This window comes from Schistocerca americana, chromosome X (genome assembly GCF_021461395.2).
Source record: "Schistocerca americana isolate TAMUIC-IGC-003095 chromosome X, iqSchAmer2.1, whole genome shotgun sequence".
Classification (NCBI taxonomy): Eukaryota; Metazoa; Arthropoda; class Insecta; order Orthoptera; family Acrididae; genus Schistocerca; species Schistocerca americana.
Window position 1 is genome coordinate 296,012,777 of NC_060130.1, and position 23,572 is coordinate 296,036,348.

The 23,572-nt window shown below is 43.9% G+C and overlaps 1 protein-coding gene across 3 annotated transcripts in view; it reads left to right on the plus strand.

The window, feature by feature from the left end:
* The window catches only part of LOC124556674 (ribosomal protein S6 kinase 2 beta), a 579,718-nt gene that overhangs the window by 317,031 nt on the left and 239,115 nt on the right, over positions 1-23,572 (plus strand). The window lies entirely within an intron of this gene.

The window sequence follows — 23,572 nt, forward strand, 5'->3', positions numbered from 1 at the left end:
AGATACTTCATTTCGCCCTGAGAGGGTTCGTGTCTCCTAGCTTCCGTTTTGAATGGGCGTGTGAACACAGCATGCGCAGAGCTCCTAAATCACCACAGCCACACAACGCTGACGCTTCTTTCCGATTCTATGTACGTATTCAGGGTATAAAAAGTCAAAAAATGAATCATACGTCAGCTGGGGACGATACGGTTCAATGCAAACTGTGCTGTATATTAACGCATACACATCTCATTACCTACCACGCGGTCATCCACTGCAGTAGTATCCCTTGGGCGGCCTGAGCGAGGCATGTCATCGCCAATTTCTCTCTCTCTGTACCTCCTCCATGTCCGAACAACATCGCTTTGGTTCACACCGAAACGCCTGGACAGTTCCCTTGTTGAGAGCCCTTCCTGGCACGAAGTAACGATGCGGACGCGATCGAACCGCGGTATCGACCGTCTAGGCATGCTTGAACTACAGACAACACGAGCGGTGTAAAAATGTGCTGCCCATGCATGGTTGTTTATATCTTTGTGCGGGTTTAGTGACAACTCTGAACAGTCAAAGGGATTGTGTCTGTGATATAACATCCACAGTCAACGTCTATATTCAGGAGTTCTGAGAACCGGCGTGATGCAAAACTTTTTTTGATGTGTGTATATCAGTCCAGAGAGCTGCGCCACGTTCTCTTATTTCAGCAGCTGCCAGACTTCAGACAGTTGGGTAAAACCTTTTACCGTGTGTATAGTTAACTGCAAGTGGATGCTCAGTGTTCAGATACTAAAAGGTACGCCGTAGAGGAATCTGGCTGACGCCGCATGTCATTGTCTGAATTGGGCATCTTTGCTTCGCCGGTTGAGAAACCGTAGAGAACAATCAGCATACAGGATCAGGAATTAAAGGCTGCGTTTTGATAAATTTGGAAATTCGTGGTAGGGTCTTATGGGACCAAACTGCTGATGTCATCGGTCCTTAAGCTTACAGACTGTTTAATCTAACTTGAAGTAACTTACACTATAGACGACACACACACACACACACACACACACACACACACACACACACACACCCATGCCCAAGGGAGGACTCGAACCTCCGACGGGGGTAGCCACACGTACTGTGACAAGACGCCTCAGCGTTTTGGTCCGGGAGATGGTCATATCATGTTCAGTGGAATTGTTCTTGTAAATAGATGGCACAAACAACTTTCGGATAAATTCGTCACTGCAGATTATACGCGCCTGTACATGCTGAGTATCTTTCGTAGTGTTGAGGGCATGTCCCACCAAGGTAGTGCAAAATGTCACGCAAGTGGAATTGTCCTGCAGTAATGGTAAGAATACGTCCAATATTTTTGCGTACTTAGCTGGTCGCAAATTCTCAAGGTCAGTATCTAGTTGAGTGTCTGTCCTCGACTCTAGCGTCAGCGGCTGCGGAATTCATCACACGCATCAAACCTCAAATTACCTCTGACGCAAGTCCTTGTTGGTTGTTATCTTGCTCATCCCCATTCCCCCCTCTCCCTTTCTCCCTCTTTCTCGGTCCGCAGGTCGTGTACTCGCGGTCGCGTTCTCGCTTCCCGAGTACGGGGTCCCGGGTTCGATTCCCGGCGAGGTCAGGGATTTTCACTTGCCTCGAGATGACTGGGTGTTTGTGTTGTCCTTATCATTTCATCATCATCATCATCATCATCGTCATCATTCGTTACCGTGGCTAATTTGGATTATGCAAAAATTTGACTGGGTGCAAATTGGGACTTCGTAATACTGACTACACCGTGGTAGAGACCCCTTAATGTGCAGTGCCATCTGGAGACAAATCCCTGATGAAGCAATTTACAGTAGGAGTTGGACAACGATGTGTTGTTGATAAACGGGATTAGATTCGTAATGAAGATTTGTCATTATTAGGATCCCGATCCTCCGGCAGTCAAGTTTTCTGCTCCGTTTATAAGACAAAATAATTGTATGCGAACGATGCGGCAGTTACATTCTCAGTGTTTCTTCCCGAGTTCATTAGTGTGACGTGCTTCAAGGCACTCACATTCTGCCCTCTTATCTCGCGTCTTTTATCTGTCTCAGACTACGAGGAGATAGAAGACATTATCTGTACTGCGCTCCTGCTGTGAGAAAAAGCAGAGGCACTCCCGCACAATTCTTCCCATTTTCAGTAACAAAACAGGAATCCACCACGTTCGTCGATTCAACAAGCTGCTTTTTACAGAGACTGAAAGCTCGGAGTTAGAATATCTATTCATTCACACTTTTTATAGAAACCTCTTTCCAAAGTAATAGTGGCGTGTGTTCTATTTGGTCCATCATCTCTCTTTTTAGTTACCTAGTGTCAATTATAAACATAAATCGAAGACTTAGGAAAGTTATCAAGTTATTTGTGTTAATTACTCTTATAAAAGCATACTACTGTCTCTCCGTAGGGCCAAAATTAAGTTGTTATATAAAGAACTGACATTTGATTACATGACGATAAAGCTAGCTCATCAGTTTTTATGTACGTTCATAACATGCTTTATTGTATTACGCACACGCACACACACATGAATATTTGCTAAGCCCGCATCTCGGGCCCGGGAATGGGTCTGGGGGTTGAGGGTTGATCCGACTGTGGCTGCTATTAGTATTTTCTGAATGTCCGTTGCATTCAGTAGTTCAGCCACAAGTGGTTCAGTGTTTCTAACGTGGAAGAATTTTAAGCTTCAAAGTAAATTGGAAAAGGTAATTAAAGGCTAATAATAAAGCAGTCAACTGTGCATTCCATTCCTTCGACTATCAACTCGACGACCCGAGATTTGTTAAAACTGTGGTAATTACTTCGCTCCTCAGAACATCGCCTGGATGCGTGGCTTCGACGGTTTCTTTTATTTTTATCTAGATCTTTCCAGCTCCCGTTATTCACAGTTTTTGTATTGTCCGATGCTTCCAGTGGCACATGAGATGGAGACTGTGTAAATCCCACTGACAGTTGTTTCCAGGAAGTTAGTCGCTTGAAGCCTAAATGCTTATTGTTCTGTTATCACGGGGGAAAAAGTCAGCTTTATATAACTTAGAAACGGGAAACGTATTCACGCAGATATCCCAGCAGAATAAAATTATAACTGGCCAATCTAAAACACAATATGCAACACACTGTCATCACATGTCTGGAACTTAAATATGAAAATTTATATAGATATTACTTGTGATGTATGTAGCATACTTAACATAAGTTGAAGATCACCATACATAGAGTATTCTGGAAAAACATAACTTTCTGAAACAAAAAATATGTCGTTCACTTCATTACTGACAATTGATGACATTTCATGCTATTGCAGAGGAGTTATCAGCAAGTACTCTGTCCACAAATTAAAATCGAAATTGTCTTTAAACTTTCGGTGGAAGCTTTGAATCTGCTGCGCGCAGTTTTGTGTGACTAACTGTCAATTGTGATTTAGGCATTGAAGAAAACCCGCTGTAGAGCATTTGTCTGGAGCACAGCTTGGATCTGCAAACGTTGGTCGTTTGTAATGATACACACCAGAATCAAATTACCTGAGCTCGGTTCGATTCCCGGCTGGGTCGGAGATTTTCTCCGCTCAGGGACTGGGTGTTGCGTTGTCCTAACTATCATCATTTCATCCCCGTCGTCGCGCAAGTCGCCGATGTGGCGTAAAATAAAAACACTCGCACTCGGCGAACGGTCTACCCGACGGGAGGACCTAGTCACACGACATTTATTTATTTTATCATGAAAAACTGATCTCTGATGTCATTTCAAAGCGAAGCTACGTAGCCATTTGCATTTTGCGAGCTCTGTGAACCGTGAAACACCCCTTTTGTGCCCGTTCCCCACTAAGTTACAGTATCGCCTTAAGCGTCCATGCTAAATTGCTCTGTATACATTTTCCATGCGCTGTTAATTCCTTAAACACCACCTGGGTAGTGAGATATGCCACTCCTGTAAACCGGCACCGTCGTTCACATCATACCTTAGGCACATGGAAATGAGACTGCCCGGAACGCAACCAATTGGACATTAGTTACGTACTGTGTGCTACGCCTGACATGCAATTTGTTATCTTTTTGATGAGGAGAGAAAGTCGGTTGCCGCTGTGCTCACGGTTGAGTGGATGGTTACGATCTCGATCTGTTACATTCATTTAACTGATTCTACTACAGGGTGTTTCAAAAATGACCGGTATATTTGAAACGGGAATAAAAACTAAACGAGCAGCGATAGAAATACACAGTTTGTTGCAATATGCTTGGGACAACAGTACATTTTCAGGCAGACAAACTTTCGAAATTACAGTAGTTACAATTTTGAACAGATGGCGCTGCGATCTGGGAAACTCTGTAGTACGATATTTTCCACATATCCACCATGCGTAGCAATAATATGGCGTAGTCTCTGAATGAAATTACCCGAAACCTTTGACAACGTGTCTAGCGGAATGGCTTCACATGCAGATGAGGTGTACTGCTTCAGCTGTTCAATTGTTTCTGGATTCTGGCGGTACACCTGGTCTTTCAAGTGTCCCCACAGAAAGAAGTCACAGGGGTTCATGTCTGGCGAATAGGGAGGCCAATCCACGCCGCCTCCTGTATGTTTCGGATAGCCCAAAGCAATCACACGATCATCGAAATATTCATTCAGGAAATTAAAGACGTCGGCCGTGCGATGTGGCCGGGCACCATCTTGCATAAACGACGAGGTGTTCGCAGTGTCGTCTAAGGCAGTTCGTACCGCCACAAATTCACGAAGAATGTCCAGATAGCGTGATGCAGTAATCGTTTCGGATCTGAAAAATGGGCCAATGATTCCTTTGGAAGAAATGGCGGCCCAGACCAGTACTTTTTGAGGATGCAGGGACGATGGGACTGCAACATGGGGCTTTTCGGTTCCCCATATGCGCCAGTTCTGTTTATTGACGAAGCCGTCCAGGTAAAAATAAGCTTCGTCAGTAAACCAAATGCTGCCCACATGCATATCGCCGTCATCAATCCTGTGCACTATATCGTTAGCGAATGTCTCTCGTGCAGCAATGGTAGCGGCGCTGAGGGGTTGCCGCGTTTGAATTTTGTGTGGATAGAGGTGTAAACTCTGGCGCATGAGACGATACGTGGACGTTGGCGTCATTTGGACCGCAGCTGCAACATGGCGAACGGAAACCAGAGGCCGCTGTTGGATCACCTGCTGCACTAGCTGCGCGTTGCCCTCTGTGGTTGCCGTACGCGGTCGCCTTACCTTTCCAGCACGTTCATCCGTCACGTTCCCAGTCCGTTGAAATTTTTCAAACAGATCCTTTGTTGTATCGCTTTTCGGTCCTTTGGTTACGTTAAACCTCCATTGAAAACTTCGTCTTGTTGCAACAACACTGTGTTCTAGGCGGTGGAATTCCAACACCAGAAAAATCCTCTGTTCTAAGGAATAAACCATGTTGTCTACAGCACACTTGCACGTTGTGAACAGCACACGCTTACAGCAGAAAGACGACGTACAGTATGGCGCACCCACAGACTGCGTTGTCTTCTATATCTTTCACATCACTTGCAGCGCCATCTGTTGTTAAAAATTGTAACTACTGTAATTTCGAAAGTTTGTCTGCCTGAAAATGTACTGTTGTCCCAAGCATATTGCAACAAACGGTGTATTTCTATCGCTGCTCGTTTAGTTTTTATTGCCGTTTCAAATATACCGGTCATTTTTGAAACACCCTGTAGATGGGCAATAGATCCACCTTTTACAGTGCGGATGCATAAGTACTTAGACCTCCTGCAAAAATCTAAGAGTAGAGAGTATGGAGCAAATGGTCAGGGACTGAGGATAGGTGACGCCCGATGGGAATGTGGATCGGCCGTGAGGCGTGCCGAAGTCCGCGCAGTTGCGACAACACTGTGTTTCGGGTCGTGCAGTGGTTAACGCACCTACCTAGTAAGCAAGAGGTACCGGGCTCGAATCCCTGTCCGGTACACATTTTAACTCGTCGCCGCTTATTCGGCGTAATGTTACGATGCAGGTATCAGTAATACGTTCCGTTTTCTTTCCTTTCTCCCCATTTCCGTCTTCAATTTATGTATTACTTTAATTCCTGCCTTCCCCTACGGTTTTTAACTTCTGCAACTCTCATAAAAGTTATTCCCTGATATCGAAACACATGTCGTATCAACCTGTCCCTTCCTCTTGTTAATGTTCTGCATGTGTTCCTCTTGTCGCCAGTTCTGTGGAGAACCACCTCGTTCCGTATCAGTCCACCTAATTTCATCATCACATCATTTCATCATCACATCATTTCAAACTCTTCGTTTCTCTCTTCTTCGGTTTTACAAGTCACTTATTCCAGTGACTAACTTCCGTAACTGCGCTTCAGATATACATTTGAGGAAGAAATTTTAACGAAATTAAGTCTTATGTTTGATATTGGTAAAGTTCAGTAAATATCGCCAAGTCTGTACCTTCGTCCATATCCACCTCCAGTTAGCTGTACATCGTCAGTCAAACCTGTTGTCGAAACTTAGATGGAAACAGTATCAGATTTCTCGAACCACCCGTGAAAAGAAAAGTAACTGCGATTTAGCGTTAACTCTCGGCAAACAGCCTCAGTAGTGCGTTCGCCGCACCTGAAGGTATGACCGAAGCTTCCTATTTATGACAGCCTGAAAAGAAACGGTGCAGTCATGAACGCGCCAAAGTCGGTGGCGGCGAATCTTCCGTGCCTTACGTCCGACGTGTGCTAGCCAAAGCGAGGAACCGGAAGAAAAGTGAAGAACAAAGAAGCATAGTCCTCTTGCCATACGTTGCCTGTTTTTCTTCGAAAATAGGGAGATTATTGGAGAAACTTAAAGTTAAATGTGTCTTTCGTACACAAACGAAATTAGGAGCTCTTTTTACGGTCAGTGAAAGATAATGGTTTAAGAAGACCTGGAGTCTTGGAGTCGTATGATTCCAAGCAGCTGCGGGGCGTCATATCTTGGACAAACTTGTCCGTTCGTAAAGGACAGAGGCGTCGAACATCGACGACACACACACACACACACACACACACACACACACACACACACACACACACACACGTCTGTACCAGCCGGAGATACCTGCAGTGGCCGAGTATTGTCTCAGTACAAGACACAATATGGAATACAAAAACACCAAGATTCTGTTGTCGAGGTCTTCGTACTGATACCGCGTTATTAAAGAAGCAATGGAAACTGGCAGCCCGACTGTTTTAACAGGGACACAGGGTACCAGCTCAGCGCGATCTGGGATACAGCGCTGGACGTGTTAGAATCACAGCGACCACAAAGAACTGTTGGTCTTACGGGGGATGACGTTGCGGTGGCGGAGGGACGCCGATGGGGGCAGTATTATGCTGTGGCTGGAGTTGCGGACTAAGTGAACGCTGCTGCAGGCCGTCTGCATGTCGTCGTGCTTGATGTGTTCCACGTAGTCCGTGGCGTCTTACAGCAGGAAAACTGTCCGCGTCACAAGGTCAGAATCGTGGTTGGTTGGTTGGTTGGTTGTGTTGGGGAAGGAGACCAGACAGCGAGGTCATCGGTCTCATCGGATTAGGGAAGGACAGGGAAGGAAGTCGGCCGTGCCCTTTGAAAGGAACCATCCCGGCATTTTCCTGGAGCGATTTAGGTAAATCACGGAAAACCTAAATCAGGATGGCCGCACGCGGGATTGAACCGTCGTCCTCCCGAATGCGAGTCCAGTGTCTAACCACTGCGTCACCTCGCTCGGTCAGAATCGTGCTACAGCTGTTTAAGGAGGTCATAGTGAACTCTCGTTGATACCTTCCCACCAAACTCGCCTGATCTGAACCCGATAGAACACACCTGGGATTCAATCGTGCGCCAGCTTCGCGTCCACAAAAAAGTCACGTGATTTATGGAAATTGCGTGGCCTGCCTGTAGACGTCTGGTGCCATATACCTTCGAAAACCTACCAGGGACTTGTAGAATCGCCACGCGGAATCGCTACTATGTTACGTTCCGAGGCAAACAAAGACGATGTTAAGCAAGTGTTCATAATTGTTTGGCTCATTGCTGTACTTATAAAACACTTAGCTGATAACGGCGGAAGCTCTATGAGGCTATTTGTGGCAAATTTTGTTGTATGCAGGATAGTATAAAATTGTAACTAAATGCGGGAAGATCGACAGAAGATCGATGCTTGGTGCAGCTGTTGGTGTTTGATACTTAGCATAAAGAAATGAAAATTATTGCGCACAAATAGGTCGAAAGGCGCATTATTTTATGATAACACGATTTCGGCAAAAGCACTGGATGTGGTCACGTGCATTAAATAACCGAGAATAAGCATACCGAGCGATCTGAAGTGGAATGACCACATAAAACCAATCTTAGGACTGGCAGATACAGGAGAGATGCATGGGAAGAGAGATAAGGTACTGTAGCCCACCCACGTTGGAGGTAATTTACGAAACGCTCGTTCAGTCTGTACTTCCAATATTCGTACTCAGTGTGGGACCCGCACCAGGGAGGTTGCATAAAGAAAATAGAGACGATCCAAAGAACAACAACCCGTTTTATCCATAGAGAATGTATATCTGTAGAGTGGTCGTAGTCTGCTGCGCATGTTCTCAACATCAGACCAGGCCAGTCACGTGATTTTGGGACGACAATCGCGAAACTTGAATATTACACGTATTCGTCTTGTTTTATATACGTTTCTGCACATTTTAGTACAGCTATAATGCAGTATTGTCGCCGTCTAAAATGTCATTGTAACATAATTAATTCGAACAGTCATTCGCCAATATTATCTGTGCAACGGAAAACGTAAAAATACATTTTTGGATGTTACGTTGTATCCCGTTACCGGAAAACGTAAGTGAAGCGAAATCTGAGCTTGATAATGTGACGAAAAAGCTAAATACCATTGCTCTTCATATCTTTAAGCAAACTTCAGTTTCTGGTGTCAAATTGTTAAGATGTCTAAAACGCGTATACAAAGTTACACGGTACTTCTGAAGGTGATCTATCTGTAGCTAAGCGCTGTACGGGCAAAATGCGCCCTTCCAAAATCACGTAACTGGAACTGGAGGAGGTCTTGCGGAAAGAATTCTGGTTTTGCGCATCCGAATGCTCATGCCATAGATATCTATACTATGTGGTTCCATCACGTATTAGTTTATTAAGTGCGAAAGCGTCCCGAAGCTTCTCACCCAAATCCACTGGTAGACGCTATAAGAGGCGATGTGCGTCATGGTCTTATTTGCTGTTGAAATTTCGAGAAAGTACGCTCCTAGAACAGCCAACAAATACATTGCTTGCCTGTATGTACATCTCGCGAAAAGACTATTAAGGTCAAATTTAGAGATAATCGAGATCACATGGAGATCCACCAATGGTTCTCGCCTCGCATCTTCCACATCGTAACAGGAAAGGGGGAGGGGAGAGGATGGGGGGAGGGAGAGGGTAAGGAGAGTGATACACAAAGTACCCTCCACCACACACGCGAGAAGGTGGCTTGCAGGGTGCAGATGTGTGTGTAAAATTTCACATAAACAGGCTTCTGGGCGTTCGTAAAATTTTAAAGAAGCACTTATAGGTTCAGATTTGCACATGGGTTTCAGCTTTACTAAATGTGCTTGGCAAATACTCTGTTGCGATGTGGAGTTGCGGGCATTAAAAGTAAGCAACGTCAAAAAACTTGGTTTCAAGACGAAAATATACGCATAATACTTAAGAAACCGTGTACGGGTAGAATGACAAATGAGGACGTTTTTAAGCGTATCAGTAGAAACCGTATGCTATCCAATTTAATGGGGAGAGAGAGAGAGAGAGAGAGAGAGAGAGAGAGAGAGAGAGAGAGAGAGAGAGAGAGAGTGTTTTTAGGATAAATCGTGCCAAATGAAAAACCGTGTCATTTACTGAAAGCCGAAGAGGGCTGGAAGAAAGACGAATATTGGCTGTGTAACGTTAGACAATCGGTGGGACTAAATTACATTCAATATTTTACATGTCGAGGGAAACCGAGAAGCTATGGAAAAAACTCATCTCAAACTTCCATTAGTGGATATGCATCGGAAGAAGATGACGGGAAAAATGTGTCCTCTGTACGTCTTAGTACATAACTATGCGGCCCATTGTTACTCCCTCTTCCAACTCGGTGCCTTCTGTCGGCCGTTGTTTGTTTTTGCCGCGTGCACTTTTTACGTAGGGAGCTTAGTCGCAGTCATCAGGGCAAACTATTGTAAAAGCGCTCTCGCTTGTTTGAAATATGACTGTAATGTAGAAATACAGTACTGGTAATCCCTGTTTGGCGGGGCTGGGGTGTTGTGAGAGGGCGGAGCCCAGTGGCAACGGGGTGGATGCGTGGGTGGGGCGCTGGCGCGTGCGCACCAGGCACCACGCCACGGCGCTGGCTCCAAGACGCGGAGTCTTGCTGCTCATTGCGAGGACAAGTCTTCGCTGTTCCGCACGCGCTCTTCTTCTGCGAGGAGTCACTTCTAGGTACCCGCAGCACTGCGTCTATTTTAACTGTTCGAATCGACATTAGTCCTTTTCGCTTTAGAAAATTTTTAATACTCCAGACAGCTGCAGGCAGATTTCTTTCAGTCGCAAGTACTCTACTTTCGTGTTAACTGATATATGGGAAACTTAATTCAGCTGCTGTTGGTAGTGATAGAAAAGGCAATCGCAGAGTAAGATTTGTTGCGTTGCGGGGGACAGAGCAGGGCATTTTTGGAGGAAGTCGCATTTTAAATCCTATAGAGACTAGTTTGACTCCAGCGTTCGGAGGTAGGCGTGGCACCAGAAGTGGGGCGAATTCATAGGAGCTGTGCTAGGATTGTTACAGATCGCCGTAGTCCATGCAGAAGTGTAACAGAGATTATCGGGGTACTTCAACGGGAATCTTTACGAGAAGGGTAAAGTTGTTGTTGTTTTTTTCGCAAAGCCCAGTTGGGTAAATTTAGAGGAAGACAGTGGGACATTAATGATACCATTATCTTGTATCTCAGGTAGGGATCATGAGAAGAAGGTGAGAGGGATTAGGTAACGTATAGAGGCATAAAGGTTGTCATTTTGCTCTCGCTATTTAATTTAGAGGCCCCGCTCTATTTGAGATTGGGACTTACCTCATGGTAGCAGGTAATCATTGTATTACACTAGACATTTTAAACTAGTTGGTCAATTAAAATAAACGCTTCAGTGTGGCAACAGTAAGTAAATATAAAAATGTGAAAACATCCGCCAAATGTTAGGAACGGGAATGCACTATTGTGTGAACCATTTTTAGTGCCGCATAATTATAAATGTCTGGGGTACGACTCATTAAAGTGCCATTGTCGTGTGTTGCTTATGTTTTTTTTATTATTGTCACCAAACACACCAGGAGGCAATACGTAAGAATATCCGAGGAAAATCTAATTGCTCATAAAATTTATCGGCACTTATTTTCTGATGCATAATGGCACGTGTCGTATTAGTCCACGTACTCGGACGGGCTAAACCAGGCCTCATTGCAAGAAGTGGAGAACTGAGTATCTAAATGTCCCCATACTTCGTACAGTATCCACCGGAACTGTAGCACGCTGGTTGAACTGGAAGTTTCAATTCGTGCTCAGCAGACAACGTGTAATTATTTATTCGTATTTCCTGCTGCTAATCACTTTTCTTCTATGTGTAACTTAAGATAAGGCACCGCGTTTCGAGCATCTTCTGCCAGTCTTCAGGCGTTTATGTATAGAGAAAGTTGTTACTTAAAAATAAATTCTCTTAAACTAGATTAACATAGAACTGTTTGGGCCGGCCGCTGTGGGTGAGCGGTTCTAGGCGCTTCAGTTCGGAACCGCGCTGCTGCTACGGTCGCAGGTTCGAATCCTGCCTCGGGCATGGATGTGAGTGATGTCCTTAGGTTAGTTAGGTTTAAGTAGTTCTAAGTCTAGGGGACTGATGACCACAGCAGTTAAGTCCCATAGTGCTTAGAGCCATTTAGAAGTTCTTGAGTACTGTTCGCTGCTGGAGGTGCTCTTGTGGTATTTGGAGGGGGCGTGGGGGCAGCCACAAATTGATGTTCGATCATGTCTTACCCTGCGTTGAGCCATGACTCGGTCTTTGACTGACACCACCATCTGTGCGGGATGCAGATAGTTTTGCATCAGTTATTATGTTGCGAATGTTGTTGTTGTTGTTGTTGTTGTTGTGGTCTTCAGTCCTGAGACTGGTTTGATGCAGCTCTCCATGTTACTCTATCCTGTGCAAGCTTCTTCATCTCCCAGTACCTACTGCAACCTACATCCTTCTGAATCTGCTTAGTGTATTCATCTCTTGGTCTCCCTCTACGATTTTTACCCTCCACGCTGCCCTCCACTGCTAAATTGGTGATCCCTTGATGCCTCAGAACATGTCCTACCAACCGATCCCTTCTTCTAGTCAAGTTGTGCCACAAACTTCTCTTCTCCCCAATCCTATTCAATACCTCCCCATTAGTTACGTGATCTACCCACCTTATCTTCAGCATTCTTCTGTAGCACCACATTTCGAAAGCTTCTATTCAAATGTTGCGAATATTGTGTGATAAATTTTTTTGTATGACAGTTGTTCACTTCAAATAGTGGCTTCTCATAGCTTCGTTTTTTATCCTTGGTACACTGGCGGAACTGTTGTGCAAAGCACTTTGTGCTATTTATTTTGTCACTGTTTTTGAAGTAGTTCACTGCACAATTTTTTTTACATAAATGTAAACATTGTGCGCTTAGTATATAGTATGGCACTTGTAGCGTTAACGATTCGCAGTTATCGCATTTTACATCGGTGTCCACGATACTGAGAGTCTGATAGTCGTTTGTTTACATTGGCACATTTTAAATCTATTGCATTAGAACTGGCTTATGACTGCTGAAGAATTCTGAGTTTTTGAAATCCATCGTCTCACTAACAATATCGTCTCCATATTTTGTATTATGAATGAAAATTTCCGTTTCTTCTCTGATAGCCGTTCTTTAACTTTCCTGCTTTTGTGCAAAATTTCGAGGTTATTTTCTATTTTCAAAAGTCTTCTGTGTCTTTAATGTGTGTACTGCTGATGTGGTACAGTGTGTTTGTAGAAAAAAAATGGTGTACTGTAATGCGTCAAAAAAACAGTGACAAAATAGATAACGTGTAATGTTACAGAACAGCTCCGCCTGTGTACCAAGGGTGAAAACGTAGCCTAGGGACGACGAAGCTGTGAGTGAGCAACTATGACATAGAAATGAGTATCACACGATTTTTGTAACACAATGACTAATGCAAAACTATCTGCATCCCACACAGGTTGTCGTGTCAATCATAATAAACAACGAGAAATAGCTCCGTAGAAGCGGGAAACATCACTGGTTATCAATTTGTGGCCAACCACTGTCTGCCTCCCCAATCCCTACACTCCAAATACGGCGAAAGTTCCTCCAGCAGCGAACAGTAAACAAAAAAATTCTATGTTAATCTGGCTGAAGACAGTTTATTTATGTGTAACAAATTTCTGTATACATAATCGCCTGAAGATGGATATAACATACGTTACGTTAAATTAGACGTAAAACAAGTAAAAGTGACAGGTAGCAGAAAAAACGAGTAAATAATTATTATTCAGGTTTGTTCCCATGAGGAAGAGCGTGCCCCACGACTGTATTAATGAGATACAAGATAGGAGGAAGGGCAGAATCGATACTAAATTTTTAATCTGTTTATTGCAGATCGATTTGAGCTAATGTGTAGCTATCTCCAGTGCAGTTATATCATGGTACCACATAGGCATTACAATCAGTGTTTGTTATCTGTAACGTCAATGTGGTACCAAGGGCGATTTTAGTTACGATGAGTCACTGTGACCTGGGTATAACTGTACCGAAGACAGCAGTACAGTACCTGCAATCGAGCTGCAATAAAGAGACTAAAAATTTACAACCGATGCTGCCCTTCCTCTTGTATTTAAATAATTATTCCACACATCCGCGGTTCCCAAACGTAGCCAGTATGGCCACACGCACGAAATTTGGTGTAGTAAAGGGTCAGGTCCTTCTTGATAAGCCTGTGACACGAAGACGTTTTAATTTCCTTTTGATAATCATTTACAGCCATACTCAGCAAAACACAGCGATGTGCATAGTAAAACGTACGTCGCATTTTCGCGTACAGCATTTCTTCCCGTTCCGTTTGCGTATATAGCAGGGGAAAAATGACTGCTTACATGCCACTGTGCGTGCTGTAATTAGTCTAATCTTATATTCTTGCGCCCTACGGGATCGATGCATAGTAAGCTGTAGAATATACATAGATTCCTCGCTTACTACCGCTTCCTGAAACATTGTGCGTGTAGGCTTTCACAGAGCAGCTGACGTCCATGTTCAAGCGTCTGGCAGTTAAGTTTATTTAATATCTTGGGGACCCAATCCTGTGAGTTAACAAACCTGTGACAGTTTGTGGTTCCCTTCCTTTTGAAACACTTTCACAACAAACCGGGTTTGTTTTCTGGGACTGTCCTGCAGGCTGTCATTCACTTTGGCAATATTTTGTTGTGTTTGGATTCATTTCGGATAGATTTTTGAATATCTTTTGTCTCGAAATATATAAACCACTTTTCGTACCAGTTTTACTTTCTATTGTTCCTGTAGCAGCTTCCGCATGGAGAGGATCCTGCAAAACAAGTTTTGGAAGTTCTGTTGTCCAAAGCGAAAGGTATGATGATGTATTTTTCAGTAATTTTAACGCACTTCATAATTCAGCAATATGGAACGAAATAAAGATTAATCACGTATTTTTCAGTCCGATTACATACATTTAGGATATTTATCATTTTTTAACTTGCAGAAGCTTGGTTTTTGATATTGCTGTTTGTGTGTTACAAAAATAGCTTAGCTCTGTTGTTGTGGAGAAACAAATATCAATAATTTAAAAAATAAGTACATTTGTGCCATCAGCTATACTATTGTATGTTTGTTCTCTACCGGTTTCGATTGTTACAGTCATCTTCACAGGAGAAAAACAGTGTACGTCAATGAATCAAACATACAAATTCGTCATATATGAGCCAACCAAATGTAGAACATACGTAATTGTAATAAGTCTGTCTTAACACAGGCTATAAAACGCGCTGTGCCTTTGCACATGTACAGCGCTCAGTGTTTCTGTTTATTAAATAATGGTTGTTATCTTACGTAGCTATGACTGAATTACGTTATTACTGTCGTGAAGTATAATTTAATTTGTGGTTTTACATTACGACATTAGTTTGAATATGTATATGTTTATCTAAATTTACGTTTATACAGCATTTTGTACACAGAGAACGCAGTTGTTTCTGGAGCTGTTGCTCTGACAGACAAAAAGCAAGACGTTGTTGGGTTCGGCCGTGGTTGGTAAGAAGGGAGGAAGGCAGTTTTGTATATTTCATTTTAACCAAGGAACTGAGGCCCGAAGATTGGCAGGAATCCCTCAACTTCGTGAGAATGGATGTAGCTTATTTTGACAAGCTATTGTCGATGATAGAGAACGAACTCGCTCAACTAACTTGTCGAAAGAAAGGAATAAACCATTTTGCATATACATTTTGTGATCGGATTCTCTCGCTGTTACCAGTTTCTTCTTCCTGGCATGCTGAAATAAAGCAAAAGATGGAGGTAAATCAAATACGAATAAAATAGGAACTTTAGTCAAATAAAACGCTACGCATGGAGATCGAAAATCACATGTATAAAGTTATATGCAATGTACTCAAAATTATAAGGTTTCGGACGAACCTTAATATGATACAGCGTGTCTTGTGGATCATTCAGACACCTTTCCTCGCTATGTGCCTGAATGAGGACGCTTAGTGCTTGTATGGTCCGGTCCATTTCTAGAAGACTAAGCTAACAGTAAAAGGAATCGTATTCGCAAACAGATTGCATTAATAAAATCTGCCGGCAAAAAATTGATTTCAACTCCTGAATTTATGAAAATTTACTCACTAAAAAATACACAAAAGCTCCTGTATTAAAACCTGAACTTTGCTGCTGGCCACATATGTCAACAATAGTAGTCTATAAACGATTAGAAGCAGAAAGAACGCTCGGAGTAATATCTGCAGCGCATGCACGTCTTATTGTCGGTAAGTGCTCAAGCACTGATTCAAGGAAGTTACGAACTGCTGCCTATTTCCGCGCTCCGTTAATTTGTCTACTAATTCTGTTACTTCCACCCGTTCTGTCGCCAGATGCCAGCCGCGCTACATCTGTGTAGTTCATGGCGGATCATCGTGAAATATCCGATTCAGAGTTTCTACTTCTCACTCCGTAACTCAGAAACAGTCCGCCTCCGTGCCTTTCTAGTCACAGTTTGTCATAGGGGGGACTCCAGTTCAATTACCGGTACTGCTAGGAATTTTTCCTTGGTGGGAGGACTGGAACAGTGTTCACTCAACTACGTGGTGAGCATTCAGACAGTGACCGGTGGACGCTGAATCTTCCCTAATGGGCAGAGAGCGAAGTTGATCAGTAAAAAATGTTTCTGCGCTTTGTACGTCTCTGGTGTGTGTCTTCCTCAATTTTGGAAGGTAGTATCTGGTCTGAGTGAGAAGACCACTTCGCCTCTTTCCTATGCCTTGATATGATTCAACATTGGATCGGATTGCACTCACTTGCAGTTAGCTAACAGTTTCCCATAAACACGAGAATCAGTGGCACGCACGTGCAGCTTAGGGTACAGCTCATTTTATCTGTAAGCCCTATATAATATTACATGAAACTTTTTTGAAAATCTGTCAATGTGATACAATTATGGTATGTTAATTTTGAATACATTCGAGTGCATAAAATCTCGAAATTCCTTTACACTAACAATGTATTAAACAAGCATCTGAAGAAGACAGAAATCACAATATATAAAAATGGTGGGGCTGTTCCACCCAGTCATGAGGCTATCCCGCCCAGTGTATTTCAGTGTCAAAATCGCAAGTCTCTACCGGAAGTAAACATTTTTAGTCCATTTTGCACCCATAAACACTTCCCGGAACCATGTATCACATTACTGGCACATTATCCAGAGAAGCTGTCTGTAACACCTGTTACTGCTTGCTTCGTGTCTTCCATGGACCACGAAGCACTTGGATTTTTCTCAATATACGGGCCATCTGAAAAGAAACCAAGAAAAAGTCTTCTCTAGAATTGCGAAGTAAAGCGTCAATTAAACTAATAATTTGTCTGAACGGAAATAATCCCACATGTACGGGGCCAAACAGCCTCACAAGCAGACATATCGAAAGATGCAGCAAATGGGATATTTGTGGAAAAAGCCTGCAATATTTGTTGATACACACACTGCATGACCTGTGTTCTTGTACAAGTAGCAGGAAGATTTTCAAATGTCACGTTATTGTGTATGTTACGCCTTAATTTCTCAGGTTGTATTTTTTAACTATGGCAATAATCCATCACAATTGTTTTGCCTCTAAAGTTTGTTCTTGTGTCCTGTCAACAATGTAACAGAAAACACCCTAACTACATCACATGCGGCGACGCAGAGATACTGACTCACACAGAAGGCAAACCGACCTCGAATCTGTGAGGAACTGTGGCACTGTTGCCGCATTTCTTATTTCAGGCAGATTAGCCACGTGAGCAGATTAACTCCACTGTACCCTGTAATTCATATCCTTGGGAACAGAGAAAGTAAGGATCGCTGTTGTAATGGTCATTTAATAGCAAAGAATTTTACTTCCCGATGCTTAGAAACAAAAATTCTCGCGTTAAAAATGTATTTATGTCTATAAAATTGACCAATAATTTCTCTCTCTCCAAACGAGCATGTAAGTTACTATTTACGACTTCAAAAATTTCGTAATGAGGCAAAATTTCTGGGCTGTCGTTGTCGTCCACGCTCGCTCAGTGCCCGCGCCCAATAAACAGAGCCGCTTGCTGCCGCTTGCGCTGGACCGTTCATTACCGGTTTCCTTTCTAAAAGGAATCCTTTGAACGCCGTCCTGCCTCGCTGCTGTCTTGGAATTTCTGTGAAAGACCTTCACCGACGCTGCGGACCTCGGCGGCTCGCCACTGCGACCCACTCGCCAGGATCGTCTGCAAGTCAGCCTCATAAATCTCCCACGCTTAAATTATTCCAGGACTTCGTCTCAAATGTGTAGAGCGTTCAAATTTTCAGCGCTCCCCCCCCCCCCCCCCTGAAGTGAAGGATCTGCAGGTCTTGTTTAACGAGCAGTCGCAGACATCGGTCAGATAGAAAAATAAATGAAGTTGCGCGAGAAGGGAAACTGCAGCGGCTCCATACCATCCCAATTCTACCAACTAAGACGTTTTATGGTGGGATCGATGGTACTAGTCCTAGCATTGCGCTGTGACTAACATTTCAGGCGCACATGATTAACTTATTTCCCAAACTGTTGTTATTTCAAATGAAGTATATTTGGAGTTGCGAATCTGGATAACTGTCAGATGTATAATGGAATGAAGACAACGAAAATTTCTGCTGGACCGGGGTTCTACCCCGGCTTTCCCGTTTGTCGCGAGCGGTCACCTTACCTTTAGGCTATCCGAGCACGACCCATGACTAGATCCAGATTTCCACATGTCGTTAACCATGAGTCTACAATCTGTACTCATATGACCATTATGTATAGAGCCAGGAGAGACATTTAAGTTGAAAGTCGCCTGCCCGGTGTCGGCGAATAAATACGATATGCCCGCATGCATACTCGTAGGAACATTACTTCGTACTTTAGAACAACATGGGCACTGCAATATCGCGTTTATCCGCCGGCACGGGGATAGCGACTGTAAATTGAAATGTTTCCCCTGTACAGGAATATACATAATGGATGTACGAGTACATGGTTGACGATGTACGGAAGTTTGGATCTGGCCGTGAGTCGTCTCCGGATAACCTAATGGTAAGACGATTGCTCGCGGAAAACTGAAAATCAGGTTTCGAGTCACGGTCCGGCACAAATATTCACTTTGTTCATTCCATTACACACCTGATGGTTGTCCATATTCACAACTGTACATTTCCTGTATTTCATAACGGCTGTAGTTGCGCAGTGCTTGTTCTTTCGGACATTCATCCATGTCCGAAGGAACACTGCATTGTAATGGTTCAAATGGCTCTGAGCACTATGGGACTTAACATCTGAGGTCTTCAGTCCCCTAGAATTAAACCTAACTAACGTAAGGACATCACACACATCCATGCCCGAGGCAGGATTCGAACCTGCGACCGTAGCGGTCGCGCGGTTCCAGACTGAAGCGCCTAGAACCGCTCGGCCACACCGGTCGGCTACTGCACTGTACTCCGGAACAACAGCCACTGCAATATCATGTTACAGTTTTGCTTGAAATTAATAAATGGTATACTGTGCTTCAGTTGGTTATTGACATTTAATAGAGATTTCATTGTGCTGCATGTTTTGTTGCTGATGCTGTGTAAGTCTTTAACGAGACCAAACAAGTCGTCAGTCGCCTTTATACTCCGCAGGACAGAAGCCTCCACCCAATATATCTGCCTCTAATATAAATTTCGTTTGCAAGCGCGAGAAAGCACTTTTAAATGTTTACGTAGCGTGTATGTGAGGCGGAATATGGCAATAGCACGGTATTCACCTAATGGGATGTGAGGAACCGCCTAAAAACAACATCCTTCACGCTGGCTGGTACACCGACTCGGCGTCTTTAATCCCCCGGTCGGATTCCATCCGGGGCCGGCATGCCGCCCTGTCCCGAAATCGGTCGCATTAACACGCGCAGCTACCCAACGGATAGAGGTTTTGAGTATGCTATTTCATTTCCTCGTTCAGCACTTGTGTAGGTGTTACGGAACAAAGTATCTGTTATTATTCCTTCTCGGAGGAAACATCCCGTTCACTGTCTTCATCGACGTACGAAACCTACAAACGACTTAAATCTGGAAGGTCTAGCTGGAATTTGAATCACGGTCCTCCTGAATACGAGTACAGTGTCCTAATCACTTCAACACCTCTCTCGGTGAAAGAAAATTAGGATTTTTAGTTAAACGCTAGTCGTATGTAAACTATAAAATTCAGACTGAAATCAACAGAAATTAACATAAAATGCTCAAATGTGTGTGAAATCTTACGGAACTTAACTGCTAAGGTCATCAGTCCCTAAGCTTACACACTACTTAGCCTAAATTATCCTAAGGACAAACACACACACACCCATGCCCGAGGGAGGACTCGAACCTCCGCCGGGACCAGCCGCACAGTCCATGACTGCAGTGCCTGAGACCGCTCGGCGAATCCCGCGCGGCCAGAAATTAACAGTAGAGATTTTTACTTTGTTGCTAAATTTTGTGTTCGGTTGTAACGGTTGAGGTAGTGATAAAGACTACTGATTGCTAAACAATTGATACGAATAAATACATTAAATGACCCCCAAGCAACGTAAATACGACAAATCAGGTATTCATACCTGAAAACTGATTCGTTCCACATACACTGTCCAGTCCAATTATTGTGACCACCCGTCAAAAGACGGAATAACCAAATTTCGCAGCGCGGACTGGCGCGAGACGTGAAGGAAGTTCTGGAAGGTACCGACTGGAATGTGGAGCCATGCCGATTCTACTGCCGTGGCCAGCTCCCTTAGGTTTCTCGGTTGAGAATCCATGACGTTGCAAATCCGGGAGTTTGGTGGCTAGGAAAGCAACGTAAACTCATTCTGGTGCTCTTCGAACCATGTATGTACACTGCGAGCTGCGAGACAGCTTGCATTGTCCTGCTGGTAGATGTCGTTGTGCTGATGACTAACTGCATGTGGTGGTGGATAGAATGAGATCTCCCATAGGCTGCCACGAAAACATTACCCAGACCATAACGCTCCCTGCTCCGGGCTGCACACTCCAACGATTGTTGCAGGACCGTACACGCCAACGGCCATCTGTCTGAGGGAGCATAAAGCGTGATTCACCTGAAAAGGTCGCCTGTTGCCACTCAGTGGACGTTCAGTTGCGGTTTTGGCGTGTACTTGATAGTCTTCGTGGGCGATGAACAGTAGTCAACATAGGTGCATGAACCAGGCGCCTACTGTGGAAGCTAACCCCAGCAACGTTCGCTGAACGGTCGTTGAGGAGGCGCTGTTGGTAGCCCCTTGTTCAACTGGGTGGTCAGTTGTTCAACAGTTGCACGTCTGTTAGCCTTACACATCTCCGCAGCCGTCGTTCACCCCTGTCATCGAAGACCTGTGGTGAACGTTTAGGAAATGCTTCTGCCCTTGGCTCGATAACCAATGATCGTGCCCTTTTGCACGTCATATAAATCGCTCCTTTTGCGCAATACAACGGCTACAATGTTTTCCTGGTCCCCCATCTTCGCTTTATATGCTCTCCAGTGCTAGTGCTGCCACCTGCCGTTTGTGAGTGGTTGTTGCACATTGTCATCGAAAATGGGTGGCGGTCACACTGAGGTGACTGGACCGTGCAAATACAATAGAAATCGTACAAATAATCTACGAAACTTATGAAACTTGAAACTAACCAACCACACAATGCCCCTTACACGAAGAAATCGTTAGGAATTAACCACAAACTCGTGTTAGTTCACATCCTTCCCTTTAGTTGGCTATGTCCTTTTCAAATGTACTTGAACGATTTAGGGAAACCAAGAAAAGTCTGAGTCTAGATAGCCAGAGAGTGAATGCGAGTCCAGTGTGTTAACTACTGTGCCAGCTCGCTCAGTACATAAGATATAAGCACGTCAGAAAAAAAAAAATAGTCACATGCAGGAGACACGACGCTAATGCCGTATCGCATCACCTATAATCTTGATAATGGCCTCAGTTCGGCGCGGAAGAGTGTAACAGTTTCCTGAAGTGTGCCATATACAGGTGAAGCCACTCATCGGTGATTGGATCCCGAATAGTTTTCTGATTGTGGAACGCTGTTTTTTAGGTGTCACATACTATTCCAAATAGTCCCAGACATTTTACATGGTATGCTGATCGGACGATTTAACAGGCCAGATTAGGTGTCATAGAATTCCTGCATATTCATCAAACCAGGAAGGTATACTTGTCGCCATGTGAACACGGATGTGTGATCGTGGAAGTTGGGTGTGTCCACAGCATGCTCATCATTAATATTTAGAAGAAAGGGCAACATTTGGTCGCCGAGAACGTTGAAATAAACATCCTGGTTGATATTCACAGTAACCTGATAGTGTGGGTGAAAATGATGGTACGAAAGATACCCCCAAAACATCAAAGAACCACACTGAGCCCTCCACACACCGCAGATTCAACGCGTGATTGGTACGTCGGTGCACTCGATGCTTTGCATTCTTTGAAAAGAGACAAAATCATGATCCGTCGAACCACAGTAGACACCTCCCATCATCCACTATCCACCTCGTGTTGTGGGGTGCACTAGAAACGTGCAGCTGAAGACGTGTCACTATGAGCAATGGCATTTTTGTGACGTGCCTGACCCAAATGTCCGTCGCCTGCAGTTCCCAGCGCAGAGTTAGCTCAGAAACTGGTAGAAATTGAGCTGTAGTCACTGATAGCAACAATTCCGGTCCGATTACAAACTGATGGTTGTTCACAAGACGTGACGTTTGTTTCCGGTCCCTGACCTTAGGCCGTGTTACGTGGCTGTGTGCGTTAAACCATTTCGTGAAGACATTTTAGGCAGTCCTAGTTCATGTACCAACGATCACGGTGTGGACATAGATGCATCCATACATATAGCTCCTTTCTGCTATCTATTACATCTCAATAACGACCCATCTCCCTGCGTTGATTCCATACAACCGACTGTCACATATACACTACTTCTCTGCTATGACTTTAGTCAGTGATGAGGGGCGGTCGCATGACCGCCTGGTACCAGTGCGACACAACCTACAAAGACAGAAAGCGACCAGGGTGTTCTATCGAGGGGGTCGCCAATTATTTTTTTTATTTTTTATTTTTTTCGGTGAGCTTAGGTAAGTGAAGTCATACTAGTATTGTAAATTATACAATATGGTGCTAAATGTATCGCTGAACAGCGTTGTACTTGAAACACTGACTTACACTACTACTTTTCACCAGTCAGTTCATTGCTGCATCTGAAGGTCTGTGAAGGTTCAAGTTACCATCAAAACTGACCAGTGGATAAAATGTGTCTGCAGTTGGGTACAGGATCGTACTTCAGGGTCCATTTCAAGACGATCTCTCTGCCTCATACGACACTACTTATCGTGTGGATGAGTGTACGTCACTCTTTCTGCTCATCGATGTCCTTTAGTCCTTTATCGCTCGTAGCCTGATGATGTTTTTATTTTTGACAGTTAATAGTCAGTGAGTGAATGTAGGATTTTTTGCCATATACTTACATCGATTGGGCTCTTCTGAATTTGATCAGTTTCGTATTTGTTAGAACTTTAAGGCAAGGGTTTTAGGTTGGCGTGAGAGTTGAAGGTATTCTCATGGCCTGTTTTAGAGACAAGAGTGCTTAGGACCACATGTGTGAATGATGCTCAGCCCCGAACCAAAACAGAGGTGTTTCAGTTACATTCCGAAATTGTTTCTGCTATTTTAATCCAAAGTGCGTTACGGGGTTTCCTTATCCTGAAACTGGGGCCATGCAAAAATACC